This window comes from Suricata suricatta, chromosome 2 (assembly GCF_006229205.1).
Source record: "Suricata suricatta isolate VVHF042 chromosome 2, meerkat_22Aug2017_6uvM2_HiC, whole genome shotgun sequence".
NCBI lineage: Eukaryota > Metazoa > Chordata > Mammalia > Carnivora > Herpestidae > Suricata > Suricata suricatta.
The window spans coordinates 100,560,212-100,576,439 of NC_043701.1; positions in this window are offsets into that span (position 1 = coordinate 100,560,212).

Here is a 16,228-nt window from a genome sequence, read left to right on the forward strand (position 1 = left end):
GGGGGAAAGGAAAAAAACAAAAAGCAAAAAACCGAGTCTCTCTTGGTTTCCGATAGCTTAGCTCAAGAAGCTGTGCGCTGCTGGAAATGTGCTGGGAGCTCCTATATTCTAAGGGCAGGCCCGGGCCTCCACCCGCCACCGACTCTTTGTTGAGGGTCCCGTCAGTGTGCGCCTTATTTCTTCCCTGTGGGGACCCGGAATTCTCGCAGTCCGTGCAGGGGGCGGGGTGTGCCGTGGAAATGCGGTCCATGGTCCCGTTCCCAAAACCAAGTTCGAATTGCTCACGCCTGGCGCAGCCGCCGCTCGGGCCGCTTCCCGCCGGGGCATGCGCCTCTCCAGAGCAGCCGCTTCTCACAGCCACAGATGCCTCTGATTCCCCGCCGAGATGGCTTGGGGCTGGGGGCTATTCCTCCTCTTGCGCCACCCCGGTTCGGGATTCCGGCTACCCAGCAGTTATCTATGGAGTGGGTTTCTGTCTCCAAGCGCAGCCAAGCGTTCTATACCTCTTCCCCAGAGACAGCTCCATAAGCGCGTTCCGACTCTTTCTCTTCCCTTTGTCTCCCGGGCGCCCCGCACTTGCGCCACGTTGGGCTGGGGATCTTACCTCCCCTGCCTGCCCCGGGCTGGCCCGTCCTCGGATCTCCCCCGTTCGCCCCCACTCACTCAGGTATCTTTGAGGTTCTATTCCTTCTGGAGTTCGTATTTTCTCCTTCCGCTCTCTCAGATGAACATAATATCCTTCTCAGTTCGAAAAACGGTGCGGAGGGAGTTTACAGAGCTCCCTTCCTCTCCGCCATCTTGGCTCCACCCCCTCTTCCCTACAATTTTCTTAATGGCATTTTTTCTTCTCTGGCTTTACTTTATTGTTAAAATACAGAACATGATACATTTAACAAATAAAATCTGTGTTAATTGACTATGTTATGGGGAAGGTTTCTGTTCAACAGTAGATTATTAGTAGTTAAGTTTGGGGGTAGTCAAAAGTTAGAAGTGAATTCATGACTGCACAGAGGTCAGTACCCTGACCCCATGTTGTTCAAAGGTCAACTATATATATAAGCATATAAACATTTCGGTCTTTTATAATGCATAACATGAACAGTAAATTAGTCACAGACATAATACCTGATCATTGAAATGAATCTGTATTTGATTCTGAGATCATTTCCTTTTGGATGAAAGGTATCTTTAGTTTTCCTACTGAAGAGCGGTTGGTGACAGAGTTTGTCAGGTTTTGTTTGTCTAAAGTGTATGTATTTCCACTGCATCATTTGCAATTGCATTTTCTTGGAAACTGATGCTTCTGCATGATGTTTTCATCTTCTCCTCTTACCAGAATTTTTCAGCATCTCCACACTGTCTTCTAATTTCCATTGATCTTCACAGAGGTCCATAAAAGCTCTCTCTGAAACTCCTTGGATCTTGACCTTGTTTTCTCTCTCTTCCTTGAAGTTGTTCTTCTAGTCTTTGCTTTTTGACTTTTTTTTCTGAAACTTTGAAAGTATATTTACTTGGAAGAACATTGGTTTTTTTTCGTTTCAAGTTTTTTTCAGAAATAGAATTTAGTGATTCTTCACTTACATATAACACCCAGTGCTCATCCCAACCAGTGCCCTCCTTAATGCCCCTCACTCCTTCAACACTTCCCCCCACCTAGCACCCCACAAGCAACCCTCAGTCTTTTCTCTGTATTTAGGGGTCTCTCATGAATTATCTCCCTCTCTGTGAAGAACATTGTTTTTAATTTGCAGTCTCCTTTTATGTAATAAATACTATATTCCAGAGTTCATCAGGTTTCAGTCTTTGAAGTTCAATTGAGTTTACTAAACATACAATGATAAACAAAACATTTTGCTACCATAAAGCCAATTCCAATGGAATGAGTAGAATTAACAATACATATTTGGGAATTGAGGTATGTATTTCCAGGTGTACTTTTGAAAGGCACTCTTAAGCCTCTCTATGCTTCTGAAATCTGTAGTTTAACCACTTTAAACATTTTTGGAAAATTAGCAAGCTTTATCTCTTCAACTATTTTTGTCATTGTTATTTTCCTTCTGGGATCCCAATTACATGTGGTCATTTTCCCCACATCTGACATATCTCATGGCTTTTTCTTCTAAGTGTTTGACCCTTTTGTCTCTTGAAGTCTAGATATTTTCTTCTGATTCACCTAGTTCACAAACTTTTTGGTCAACTATTCATCATCTGGTCTCATATACCCATTATCTGGCGTTTCACGTGTATGTTTCATTGAGTGTAGTTGCTCTGATTTGTTGCCCCATAGTCTTGTCTTCTCCAATTGCTGATTATTTCTGTTGAGCATTCAATATTGTATATGAATGTTGCACAGGTGATCAGAGGCTTATAGGATGCTGCCTTCTTCCCGAACCAGTTGGGATTTGGGATCAACTTAATCCAATCAGGCATCAAAATGATTCCCAGCTAAGCTTCAGTCCCTGTGGGGCACCGTCTATTCGGTGTTAACCTTTACTCTTGGATTGCAGTTTTGTGGAGTCCGACAAACCCAGGACTAAGCAGCACCCCTCGTGACCCCTGGTCCCTGAACTCTGTTTTTTTGTCTGCTTGTTTTCCTGACTCTCTGACAGCTCTGCTTGCTTCTTGGCACCTCATCAAACTGATGAAATCCACAAAGACTTCTCGGTCAAAAGAGGCCGGGAAAGGTATACTTAACCTCTGGCATACCTCTCCCAGATTTTGGTTCACAAATTCTCAGAGCCTTGAAGGTTCTCGAATGCCTTTATTCATCTGTTAATTTTGTGTTATGTGTCCTTTTTTATTTGATCTCGGTGGTAGTATATATCTGAACGTCCTTATTCAAAATTGACATTAGCAGAATTCCTCACAATTACATCTTACGCTCTCATTCAGAAGTATGGAGTCAGATGTCATCTTTTCTGGACTACCTAGAATTCAGATATGTTAAAAGAGCCCCTCCTGGAATTTTACATCACTCGTGATGAAATACTGACGGTGGCAACAATTAAAATCGTGTGGAATTAAAATTCCACTTAAAATTATCTTATGACGATCAAAATAATTTTAAAATGCAGCTGACAGGAAATATAAATTGCACAGGAAGCAAAGAAATCACAACAAATTGCATTCAAATATTTGATATTTCTTCCCCTCAGGGTAAATTTTACATCTTTACATCTCTGGTGGTCGAGATAATACATTTCTCTATGCTTTTCTGGAATAGCATGGTAGTGATTTTTCTTGTGGGAAAAGAACAGAGCATCAGATATCACGTCAAATGGGATTGCATGAAGAATCTATTACATGAGACAATGGATAAGAAAGCATTATCAATTTTAAACATGGGAATTTTTCGTGTGTCTTCATGAAGTTTATAAATGCAGGGACAATACCATGGAACTGTTTTCAGCACCAGGTTTTGGACCAGGAGAAGGCTGATGGCTGTAAGGTTGACGTTGGGGGGAAAGGAATGTGCCTCCGACCCAGCACCGTTCAGTCTGATGGGTGCCAAATTGTCTCAGTAATCCTCTAAGGAAGTTACTGTTTTCTGATTTTTTTAATAAAAGGACCACAAGGCTCAGGGAGTTTGTGCGAGTTGGCCAAGAGACCCCAAGTAAGTATGGTGGAACCAGAACTAGCCTGTTTGGCTCCCTGGTACCTAGCACATCCTCTTGCAATTCCAGATTTTTTCCATCACATTCCTTAGGACAGTGATTCTGCCTCCCCTCCTGCACCCACAGGACTTGGGGCACATGTATAGAATGCCCAGGCAGCCCATGTGCTCTGTGCTGGTTCTGCTGCATAGCATGGTCCTCGGGGACCCTACATAATGACAGCTTATCAAGAATGATTGGTGCCATTGAACTGCAGCACCATGTTGGTGAACTCTTGTTTCCCTCTATCAGAATAAAGAAGTCTGATAGTATATGGAAGAATGCACACCAACGGGGAAGATCTTTCCCCACTGGGAAGTGGGTTATATTCCCTGAAGGAAGGACACGTGTTCCCCCATGGTTTTCCAAGTTCACTGTGTTTATGTTGGGGAACTCCATTCCTTATACCTGCATATGCTTTCTTACCTCAAAGAGAACATTCTTTTCAGCCATAAGGTATTTCTGAAACTTCACAAGGATTGTGAGTCATTGTTCTTAAGGTGGTTGGGGCATCTGTAGTGGGCATCCATAGCTTTCTATGCTGTTTCATGTTTAGGGGCTGTTGATGGGAGAGGGACTTAGGTCACAAATGTTTGGCTGAGTGTGTAGAACCGTGTTGGGTGTATTTTTTTTTAAGAGAGCTACAGGTTTCACTGAAGAGCTCTACGGCACCTCCAGGGCCCTGTGGTACCCAGCACTATGTCAGCCCTATGCCTCCCAAGTTCCAAACTGCCCCCCCCCACAAGCAAGCCGTGCCAGCCCAAAGAGTCATGTGTATGATTTGATAAATAAACTCCCTCCAGAATCACTCTGACGTAAAGCTGGTATTTGTACGGACACGGGGAAGGGTCCGCTCCTCACAAAAGCAGAACATCGCTGCAGAATGTGTCCAGCAAACCAGTGGAATCACTCAGTGGAGCCTGGGAGAAAAGGTCACGACGATAAAATAAATTTGAGGAGAATATGGAAGTGCTCATCAAGCCGCACTTGGGATGTCTTGTTGACCTTTATGTGCAAGGTAGCTTTGTTTCTAACATTTCAAAGCAGCGCTATTTTTTTGATTTTACATTTATTTAAAAAAAAAAAGGGAAAAGCAGGAGTGTGGCCTGATGCGCAGTGTCTGGTGTGTGACTGAGAAATCTGGAATATAACCTGAGTCCTGCACATTTCTCTATCCTCCTCTGCCGTTTTAAATAGTAGAAACAGTCCATGTGCATTCCATCGCATGCCAGGCGCTCCCTGTGACCCTTCATGCAGATACACATCCCCCCTCTGACCTGCCCTGCGAAGTAGGGTTTATTGCCCACCATCCCCATGTGACAGAAGGAAACACTGTAAAGGAAACTCAAGTATAATAAACTTTATGGATCATCGGACATAATTGAATTATCATAAATTGAATTGTAAAGAGCGTTTTCAAAATTATAACAGACCTGGGGGCTCCTGAGTGGCTCAGTCAGTTAGGCACCCTGACTCTTGACACCGGCTCAGGTCATGATCTCACGGTTTGTGAGATTGGTCCCCACACTGGGCTCTGTGCTGACAGTGTGGAGCCTGCTTGGGAATGTCTCTGTCTTGCTCTCTCTGCCCCTCCCTTGTTGGTTCTCTCTCTGAATAAATAAATAAACATCATTTCCAATCCCAAAAAGACGTCTAAAGTGATTGCAGCCAATTTTTCCCCCATGAGCACTGTATAAGAGTCTCTCGCCTTACACGTTGTCAGCATCTAAAGTGGAACCTTTTTTACTTTCTCCTAGACACGTGTGTGTGTGTGTGTGTGTGTGTGTGTGTGTGTGTGAAATGCTGTCCTATGGCTTCAATCTGCAATTCCGAAAGAATTGTAAATGCAAGAACAACGTTTGTACTCAAGGGCAGGCAGCGTTGTGGCCCATGTTCCTTGCCGTGGCGGCTTTGCGAACAGGCTGGAAGGCAGGGGTACAGGAGCAGGGGACGCAGGCCGTCCGGCACCACAGGGTCTCCCCCGTGGCTGGGTGTCAAAAACATCACACGTCGTAAAAAAGAATATCAGAGTGAAAGGTGAAGCATTGCTTTTCTGTCCTGGATGAAAATTCTTCAGGGACAGAAATTGCTAGAAGCTGGACAGAGGGGAAAGTAAAGGAAGTAAAACCTTAGGTTGTGAGGACCGTGTCCTGCGAGTGTTCTGCAGCACGAGCCAGCGTGTCTAACACGTTTTAACTTGGTAAACAAGCCATGTTTTGCAGTACGAGCTGTAAGCGACGCCAAACGTCACATGACCACAACTGGGCCAAGGGTTCTTGAAATTCGCTCTGAGCTACGAGTGCTTTGGACGACAAGCGCGCTTCCAGAATGAATTATGCTCACCAACCTAGGTTTCTCTGTACTTACCACAAGTACAAGAGGGAAATACGACGGGTTTTCAGTTCACTTAGCACGCAGATTGATTATTCTGTAATTTTAGTTGTAGCGGATTTCTTCATAACTCTGTTGCAGTAGCTGATAAATGACACATGGGCAGTCAACAGGAGGATTAACTAGGTACGAAAATGTTCACAGTTATGATTACAGGACAGAAAGTAGGTAACAAACAAGATGTACCAAATAACCCCAATTCTGTGAAAAGGTACTCGCATGAATGAAAACACATTAAGGGAATTCTAGAAGGAAACATCGCAGCCTTTTTGAGAGATAGATGCCATTTCTGAATCATGGAATTATGTATGATTTTCTTTGCTTGTTTATGTTTGTAGTCTTTACAGCTCCCCAGGATGGACATGTATGACTCTAATAAGATAAACTGTCTAAAAAGACCCATGAATGACGGAGTCCAGCAAAGGAGCTGCCGTCCTCTACCAGCAGCCCAATTCGCTCCAGCTCCCAGACTGCATCTAAGGTGTCAGGGAGGGCTGTAGGGCGTGGCAAAAATGTGCAAGAACGGCGTGAACAATAGAACACTTGCAGTGATGTAAGGCTGATTGTGTGTGTGTGGTTGCATGTTTGTGCACATGTGTGCACGTGTGCGTTTGTGTGTGTGCATATGTGTGTGCATGTTTGTGCATGCATGTGTGTGCATATGTGTGCATATGTGTGTTTGCCTGTGTGTGTATGTGCACGTGTGTGCGCATGCATGTTGTGCATGTGTGTAAAAGGGTGATGATCACTGAAGGAGATGAGTTTATGGGTGATTAGTGTCTTTCACAACTTCTTCTGTTTTAAGAGTTCCTTCCCACAGATTTGGTCCATGCACATGTGCAATTTATCGAAACGTTGTATTTGAGCAAATACTTGAGAGAGGAAAAGAATGAACCAGATGGATTCTTGGAATAGAGCAGTGAAGTTATAGGTACAGCAGGTACAAAGGCCCTGAGGCAGGAAGGAACATGGCTGACATATAGCTAGGGGCCAAGGGCAACTGGTGGGGGTGTGTTATGGAGCATTCTGTAGGTTCTGCTAGATCACTGGTAGGACTTTGGACCTTGAATAATAAAAGAAGACATTTTGCATAGATTTTCATACAGTTGGGAAGAAAAACACAAAACAAGCTATGTTATTATATGATCTATATTTTGTTCAAAACATATACAAATGGAGTTTTTCAGCTTCTCAGAGGGAACATCCCGGGCTTTGAAACATCACTTTTATGTCACCCCATCATCCTAATGGCCAGCTTCAGTGTCCAAATGTCAGTCTCGGAAGATTCTTGGTGTTTGCAAATGCAGTAACCTCCACCCCTAAATTAGTTCACAGTTCCTGTGTTTCTTTTCACACACTACCCCGAACCATCCCGGCTCTGACAATTAACTCTCATTCTATGTGCCTGTATATTAACTACAGGGATGCAGCAGAGCACTGACGTGTGTGGTTTTAGAAGAGGGTAAAGTTGAGACCATCTACACAGCGAGCAGAAATGAGGAGACTGTGTGTGTCAGGATGCTGGCACAGTGAGCTGGCCTCTGGTCGGGAACTTAGTCATGCATCCTCCAGGGACCGCAGAAATACAAAAAGATTGGTGTCTGTGGATGCCTGCTTTTCAAAAGATTCAGGCTTGTTTTGAAAAAAGTCCAAGATCATCACCGCAGGGGAGTCACAGGAGAGCCAGGGTAATGCTGACTCTCCCACAGGTGGGGAGGAGGGACAGAAGCATCCATTAGGAGGAAGGGAAGAAGCACAAATATCAAAATTTCTGTAGTTTTTTTGAAAGAATCAGCAACCGGCATTGACAAAGCCTGCAAACCCCTTAGCACAGTGCATGGTGCATTCTGACAATTAAATCGTTGTCAGCTGGTCTTATGCCAAGGTCAGGAAGACCAAACAGCCCCCCTTTAGAGACCAAAGATTCAGATTTTCTTTTGGTATCAGCTCCACCACATACTAGATTCTGATCCCCCTCAAGAGTCTGTCTTCCCATCCATAAAGCTGAGGCCCTACCTGCATCCACTCTTTGGGAAACGCACACACTCAGTGAGGACATGCACATAAAATACTGTTGCCAAGCACCAAGCATGCTATGAATATTTGACAGCTGTGAGCCATCCGTATTTGTCTAATCCGTACCAGCCAAACGGGAAAGAAGTCAACTTTCATTCCTCTGTCCCTGATCTCTGGTACTCTCAAGCGCACCCCCGGGCATTGAGGGGGATATACATGGGCAACAGCAAACATAGAACCATTTCAGCGGTAACATTGACTTAAGGGAAGCGATTCCCTTAACACACTCGGTACCGGTGAGGTATTTAGCAAGTAAGATGTGTCCCCGGCTTTGAACACGTTAATGAAAGCATCATCACATATTGGCAGGGCTGGATTCTTCTCTGGAGTGCAAAGTGGAAGTGATGACTGCCCCTGAAAAAACAGTTAGGAAACCAGTGTATTATGCATCCCTGCAATTACATCAGATATGAAATTGAATGACCTTCCCGTCTCCTGTTGCGACTCTCCCAGGAAGAGGAATCAGCGTGTTACCAGCTCATAGAAAAGGGGAAACTGGATAAACGTGGGCAAGTGATTTCTGCTCCAACCTACTGCTTAGACCTGCCTGGCGTGGATCAGTAACACGGCTCACTATTTCTGCCCCTGAGAAGGGAAAGTGCTATAAGGACTCTCTCCCTTAATTTGCTCCTTCGACTCTATCCCTTCAGTAATCCATCCATTCATTCATTCAGGTATATTGAGCAGGCAACTTGGCCTGAAGCTTACAGTTTTGCACCTTGGTGAGTTGATGAAAACCATTAATGTAGAACTGGATGCAGGGAGGCTTTATGGCAAGCGAGGGCTCTGACCTTAGTGCTAAGCAGTGAGATGTTAGCATCAGCGAGCGGGAGGATCATTTCAGGCAACGATACCAAAGCAGTAATGCGGAGGCTTATTAAAAGGCTAGATGAGGTCTGCTTTGGTTTTTCCTCCCCAGGGTGATGCAAGGGTGAGTCGGAGGCAAGTTCCCAGCAAGAACTGCATAACCAGGACCAAGAAAGTGTAACTGCTAAAAATCACTGTTTTAATAATCGGGTGCTTTTCTGATGGGATATTTTACGGGGGTTATAGAAATGTCTAATTGCTCATGTATTACACTATGCTTTTCCGTGAGTTGCCTAATAGAATATTCAATGGCAGCTGACATGGCTGTTTCCATAAAGAATTCTAAGCTGGAATCGTAACACTGGCACCTATCAAGGTAAGCAGATAATATTCTCTGCTGCTTTTTCCTCTCTGCTGTTTGTGGTACCACCATGCATGAGCGAGGTGTGTAGAAGCAACAGGAAGTGACTGACTTTACTTGCACTGCTCTTACGTCCACTGAGTGGGACAGGGGTTCTCAGATGAACCTTGCATAGGTCCTAGACGTCTGCCCTCTCTTAGGGAACCCATGGTTTCCTGGTCACCTGGGGCAAATGTTCCGTGGTTATTTTTTGGCTCTTTTTCTCACAAGTGCTGAGAACACCTCCCTTGTGGCCCCCTTGGCATGGGTGAAACACACCTGTTCCAGCAGACTATTTATGTATTATTAGCGTGCCATAAATCTACCCCCATCTTATTTATATGGAGAGAGGAAAAAATCTTGGCTTTCTTATGATCTTGGGGGGAACCTTCCCTCTTTCCTCAAGTATCATGAGTCCTGTAGGATTTTCCTTGATGCCCTTTACACTGTTCAAGGTATCCTCTCCAACTACTATTTTGCTGAGAATTTTTCAAGAATGGATGTGGGATTGTGCCAAAAATTTCCACTCCTGTTGAGATGACTATGTTTTTGTTTCTTTTTTAAGGGGTTTATATAGGAAATTACAGTAACTGCTTATTTGTTGTTGGTAAATTCATATTACATACAATTCACAATGGCAAAGTATTTGATTTGGTGGCCTTCAGGGCAGTGACCATGTTGTAACCCACAACTTTTCTTCACCTTTCCTATGTTTTATCACCTTAAAGAACACCCCTATGCCTCCAAGTAATTATTCCCCATTTCTCCCTCCCTCCATCCCCCTAATTTGCTTCTTGTCTCTCTGGATCTGTCCATTCTAGATAAATCATCTAAAAGGATTCATATCATTGTATAGTATTTTGTGCTGTATTCTTCGGATTAACATACGATTTGATGTTCAAGATAATATTTTTCAGAAATATTGATGCTAGGATCAAGCATCATCCAAGTTGAATCATGGATCAGTACCTTATTTTTCATGGCTGAATAATATTCCACAGCATATGTTTACTACAATTTGCTCATCCATCCTTTCATTGGCAGACACTGGGTTCTTCCCACCTGTCGGCCCTTGGGAAGCATGCTGCTATGAATATTGGGTATGAGTTTCTAGGTGGGCGTAAAAACTTGGCACGTGTTCTTACTTCTTTTGGGTACATGCTTAGGAGTGGAATTGCAGTATCATATGGTAGTTATTTGCTTTTAGTCTTGACCATCAATTTAAAAACAATCACCATCACAATGGTAGCAGTAAGGTAAGGAAGAGGAGGAAACTCCTATACAATGTACTGGCACTACTGTTTTATTTAATTTAAATTCAAGTTAAATGTATAGCATTGTCATGGCTTCAGGATAGAACCCAGTGACTCATCATTTACATATGACACCCAGTGTTCATCAAAACACGTGTCTTCCTTAATGCCCATCCCCCAATTAGCCCATTCCCCCCACCTCCCTTCCAGCAACCCTCAGTTTGTTCTTTGTATTTAAGAGTCTCTTATGGTTTGTCTCCCTCTCTCTTATTATCTTATTTTTCCTTCCCTTCCCCTATGTTCATCTGTTGAGTTTTCTCAAATTTCTCATATGAGTGAGATCATGTGATACTTGTCTTTCTCTGACTGACTTATTTTTCTTAGCATAATACACTCTAGTTTCATCCACATTGCTGCAAATGGGAAGATTTCATGCTTTTTCATCACTGAGCAAAATTCCATTGTACATATATACACTATATCTTCTTTATCCATTCATCAGCCAATGGACATTTGGGATCTTTCCATAATTTGGCTATTATCATTAATGCTATTATAAACATTGGGGAGCTTGTGCCTCTTCATATCAGCATTTTTGTATCCTTTGGATAAATAACTAGTAGTGCAATTGCTGGGTCATAAGGTAGTTCTATTTTTAAATTTTTGGGGAACCTCCATATTGTTTTCCAGAGAAGTTGCACCAGTCCACATTCCCACCAACAATATAAGAGGGTTCCTTTTTCTCTACATCCTTGCCAACACCTGTTGTTACCTGAGTTGTTAATTTTAGCCATTCTGACAGGTGTGAGGTGATATCCAATATGGTTTTGATTTGCATTTCCCTGATGATGAGTGATGTTGAGCATTTTTTTCATGTGGTAACTATATTTTTAACTTTTAGAGTCACAGCTAAGCTATTTCCCACTTGCATCCTTTCCTATTCCTACAGGCAGTATATGACTGATCCCGTTTCTCCACTTTTTGGCCAACACTTGTTAATTCCATTAAAACAATTCTTAACCATGTTAGTGTGTGTGATGTGACATCTCTTTGTGTTTTCAATCTGCATTTACTTAATTACAGATAGCGTTGAACCTTTCTCTTGTGTTTGCTGGCTATCTGTGTGCTTTTGTTTGAGGACAGATACATTCAAGGCCACTGTCCATTTTTACAGCTGGATTATTCGTCATTTTCCTGCTGAGTTGTGAGTGTTCTTCATGTATTCTGGGTACTACTCCCTTATCTGTAGCATGATTTGCAAATAATTTCTTCAATGAGGCAGGCTGTGTTTTTACTTTCTTGATAATGTTCTTTGATGTGCAAAAGTCTTTCATTTTAATGAAGTCTATTCTAAACTCTGAAGTGTAGATATGTTTTTTTTTTCTTTTGTCACTTGTCATTTTGGTCTCAAATCCATTAATAAATCAAGGCCATAAAGAATTATCCCTGTGCTTTCCTCTAATAATTTTAGAGTGTTATCTGTTATTGGAAGGCCATTTTGAGTTGCTGTGGGCTGTTCTAAAGATGAACTGGATCATCGCCGTGCCTCACATACAGCAAAAGCTTAGAAAGCACCCAGTTTTGGTGTTATTGTTAGGATGAATAGTTCTAACTTCATACTTTACAAATAGAAGCCCTCAAATTTGAACAGATGTCCTCAAGATCACAAAGGGAAAAACAACCAATTTTTAGTTTTTGACTCTTGCTGAAGATGGAAAGTTCTTCCAAGGTGTCACTATGTGTCCAACCTCGAAGTCAGGTATCCTCTGTTCTGGCAAATATTCCCCCTGTTAACAAACTAAAGAGCTCCTTAAGATCCTGGTGTTTCTCCTCAGGATGTGGTGGATGTTGGCTTGGGAATACGAATTCCTTGAGGAAGACCTGCAGCCCAGGGACCATCAAAGCCTCCCTTTCGTGGACATTAAAATTGACAAAGAGATAAGCCCAAGTAGTGACATTACTGGGAGAGTTAAGAGAGAGAGAAAGAATTAAAAATACGGTATTGCAAATTCTACAGAAACATGTATTTATGCAAACAGATTTCTGGAAGCATTTCAAGGCCTTGGAAGAGATCTGTGCCATTGAAGCCAAGCTTCATTAGCCTCACAGTGGATCCTGTTTGCGCTAAAAATTATCTGTTGACAGGGGCACCCGGGTGGCTCGGTCGGTTTAAGCATCTGACTTTGGCTCAGGCCATGATCTGATGGTTTATGAGTTCGAGCCCCGTGTCAGACTCTGCTGACAGCTAGGAGCCTGGAGCCTGCTGCAGATTCTGTGTCTCTCTCTACCCCCCTCCTCTGCTCACACTCTCTCTCAAAAATAAATAAACAGTAAACATTTTTTAAAAATATCTGTTGACTAACTCTCTGAATCCACACCTACAATGTGGTGTAGCTTCTCAAATAATTTTGTTTTTCATTCCCAATCAAATGGTTAAGCAGGTTTTACCTGACCAGAATGGTACAACCACACTGTCTCAACACGGGATCCCAGCACTTTCCTCTCTTGTATGCCCTAAGCAGGCACACTGCCTTGACCCAGGCAGGGTACGGAGACGGCTCAGGCCTCATCTCCGAGACTCTCACACACCATCACAGATTGTTCCTACTCTGGTGCCTGGCTGTCTATATTCAAGTCTTGTCTGAATCCAGCTGGAGGTGTAGATAATCATTCCATCAGTCAGTTTCAAACGGTGTCACCCTTCACAGTTTTAGCGGATCAGCTTCTTAAATCATGGAATTAAGACACGGAGGGAGCCTAGCAAGGGTATCGATTTGCTTAGAAACTATGGAGCAGATATTAGATACATTCAACTGTGCTGAGTGCCAGATACACAGAGCAATGTAAAAAAAAAAAAAAAGATTTCTAGTCCAATAAACAAAGTGGAAAATAAGTCAGTAGTTAACTCTATTTATTAATGCTGTGAAATAAAAGAAGGCAGGGCTTTGTTTAAAGAAGATGGTCAGAGACACAGAACTAATACTTGTTGAATCCCTGCTATGTTCTGGTGAGCCATAAAAATCTACCCAAAGTGTAGTGATTACTAGCTCCATTTTATTTATTTTTATTTTTTAATGTTTATCTATTTATTTTGAGAGAAAGAGATAGAGCATGAGCAGGGGAGGGGCAGACATGGAATCCCAAGCAGGCTTGAGGCTCCAAGCTGTCAGCACAGAGCCTGACACAGGGCTTGAACTCATGAACTTCAAGATCATGGCCTGAGCCAAAGTCAGACACTTAACCAACTGAGCCACCCAGGCACCCCTCATTTTATTTATTTATTTATTTATTTATTTATTTATTTATTTATTTACTTTTTAAATGTTTATTTCTTTTTGAGAGAGAGAGAGAGTACATGGAAGCAGTGGAGGGGGAAAGAAAAGGTGACAGAGGATATGACGTGTGCTCTGTGCTGACAGCAGAAAGCCCAACATGGGGCTTGAACTCATGGACTGTGAAATCATGATCTGAGCTGAAATCAAGAGTCAAATGCTTAACCAACTGAGCCATCCAGGTGCCCCCCAAAAATTTATTTTTTTAAACTGTATAAATGTAGGAGACAGAAACATGCTCCCAGTCCCCGATGATGTCTACGTCCTAATCTTTGGGTCTCGTGAATGAGTTGCCACACATGGAAGGGAACTATGGAGAACTGATCAGAGATGCCACATCTCCCTGGCTTTGAAGATGGAGAAAATGGAACCATGAGCCAAAGAACACCAACAGCCTCTAGAAGAGAGAAAACATAATGGAACAGACACCCCCACCCCCGCCCAGGCTCCAGAAAGGAGCCCAGCCTCACTGCGACCCGAATGGTAGATGCTGAGGCTCACCATGGACTTCTGAACTACAGAGCCACCAGAGAATAAATTTGCACTGCATAAGTCACTAAGGTTGTGGTAATCTCTTAGAGCAGTGATAGGACATCAACACCATAATGGAAGTTCTCTTTTGTGACAGCCTCATTTCTATGTGATTTCCTAATAAGTATAAAAACTGATTTCCCCCCAAAAAAGATAAGCCCACTAATAAAACCTTTCAATTAAGAGCAGTTAGTATACGTCAGAGATTCACATCTTGCTGTAATCTGTGGACGAACATGCCGACTATAAACAGAGTCGTCAGATAGTCAGTCATCTGATAACTATTTTTCTCAGGAGAGGCCAGCATCAGACGACCCGACTAAAGGACAGAGTGCAAGAGGAAGGCATTGGCAGTGGATTCTGGAATGACGGCCATAGTGGGGTCTGCTCCAGGTAGACCTAGTCCAATAGACAGAGTGGAAAGTAAGTCAGTAATTAACTCTAGGTGGTCAGAGACACAGAATTAATACTAAATAGTAAAAGTATGTGAGGAGCACTGACAGCAAGATTCAAGAACAATAGCAGCTTTAATGCTAGAAGAAGAAGAAGAAGAAGAAGAAGAAGAAGAAGAAGAAGAAGAAGAAGAAGAAGAAGAAGAAGAAGAAGAAGAAGGAGAAATTTATGAATATTGAAGGTTTAGGAGGATTGGGTTTGGATATTAGTATATTAGCACATAATTTTTCAGAGGTAATGTCAAAAGCTAACATGAAAAGATGTTCAGCTACACTAATAATATTTTAGTGAAATATTTTTATTAGGAAAACTTGGGTTTCAATTTAATGATGTGCAGGATTTCTGATGGTATGGGAATCAGGGAATCTAATGTACTCCTACCGTGAGTATAAATTGATAACGTTTCTCCACAAAGCCTTCAAGCCACATTTTAAAATCACATCCAAACTAATAAGAAGCAAATTTTAACATGAAAAAGTATTACTTCCAGGAATGTATCTCAATGAAATAAACAAAGCTTACAGAGGTATATACACATAGACATCCACTGTAGTCATTTTAATAGGCTTTATTTTTTATTTTTTTAGGTTTTTTTAAATGTTTATTTATTTTTGAGAGAGAGACAGACAGAGATAGAGACAGAGAGACAGAAAATAAGCAGAGGAGGGGCACAGAGAGAGGAAGACACAGAATCCGAAGCAGGCTCCAGGCTCTGAGCTGTTAGCACAGAGCCCGATGTAGGGCTCAAACTCACAAACAACAAGATCATGAGCTGAGATGAAGTCAGACACTTTGACTGAGCCACCCAGGTGCCCCTAGACTTTATGTTTTACATCTGTGTTAGGTTCAGAGTCCCAGGTACCTCACACTGTTTTCTTCTGTTGTTCCAACCTTAACTTAGTATGATACATTTTTTGCAATTGAAGTTTTTTGCAATTTATGAAATTGAACTAATGATATTCCATAGTTTACTTAGATTTTCCAAGTTTTTTCCTAATGCCTGTTTTCTGTTCCAGAATCTCATCTCAGATCCCACACTCCATTTCATTGTCCTTAGTGTCCCTTGATGTGTAGCATTTTCTTGGACTTTCCTTATTTTTAGGTTTTTATATCTTCTTCTAATGACCTTGACCCATTTTGAGAGGTAAAATATGTCTGATACTTTTCTCATGATGAGTCCAGGTAAGGGGCTATTAGGAAGAAGACCACAGAGATAGAGCACCGTTTCTGGCACGCCATATTGGGCACACAGTGTCAGTGTGATTCATGACGGTTGATTCTTGGTCACCTGCACACATTTGTCAGGTTTCCTCACTGAAAAGTGACTCTTTT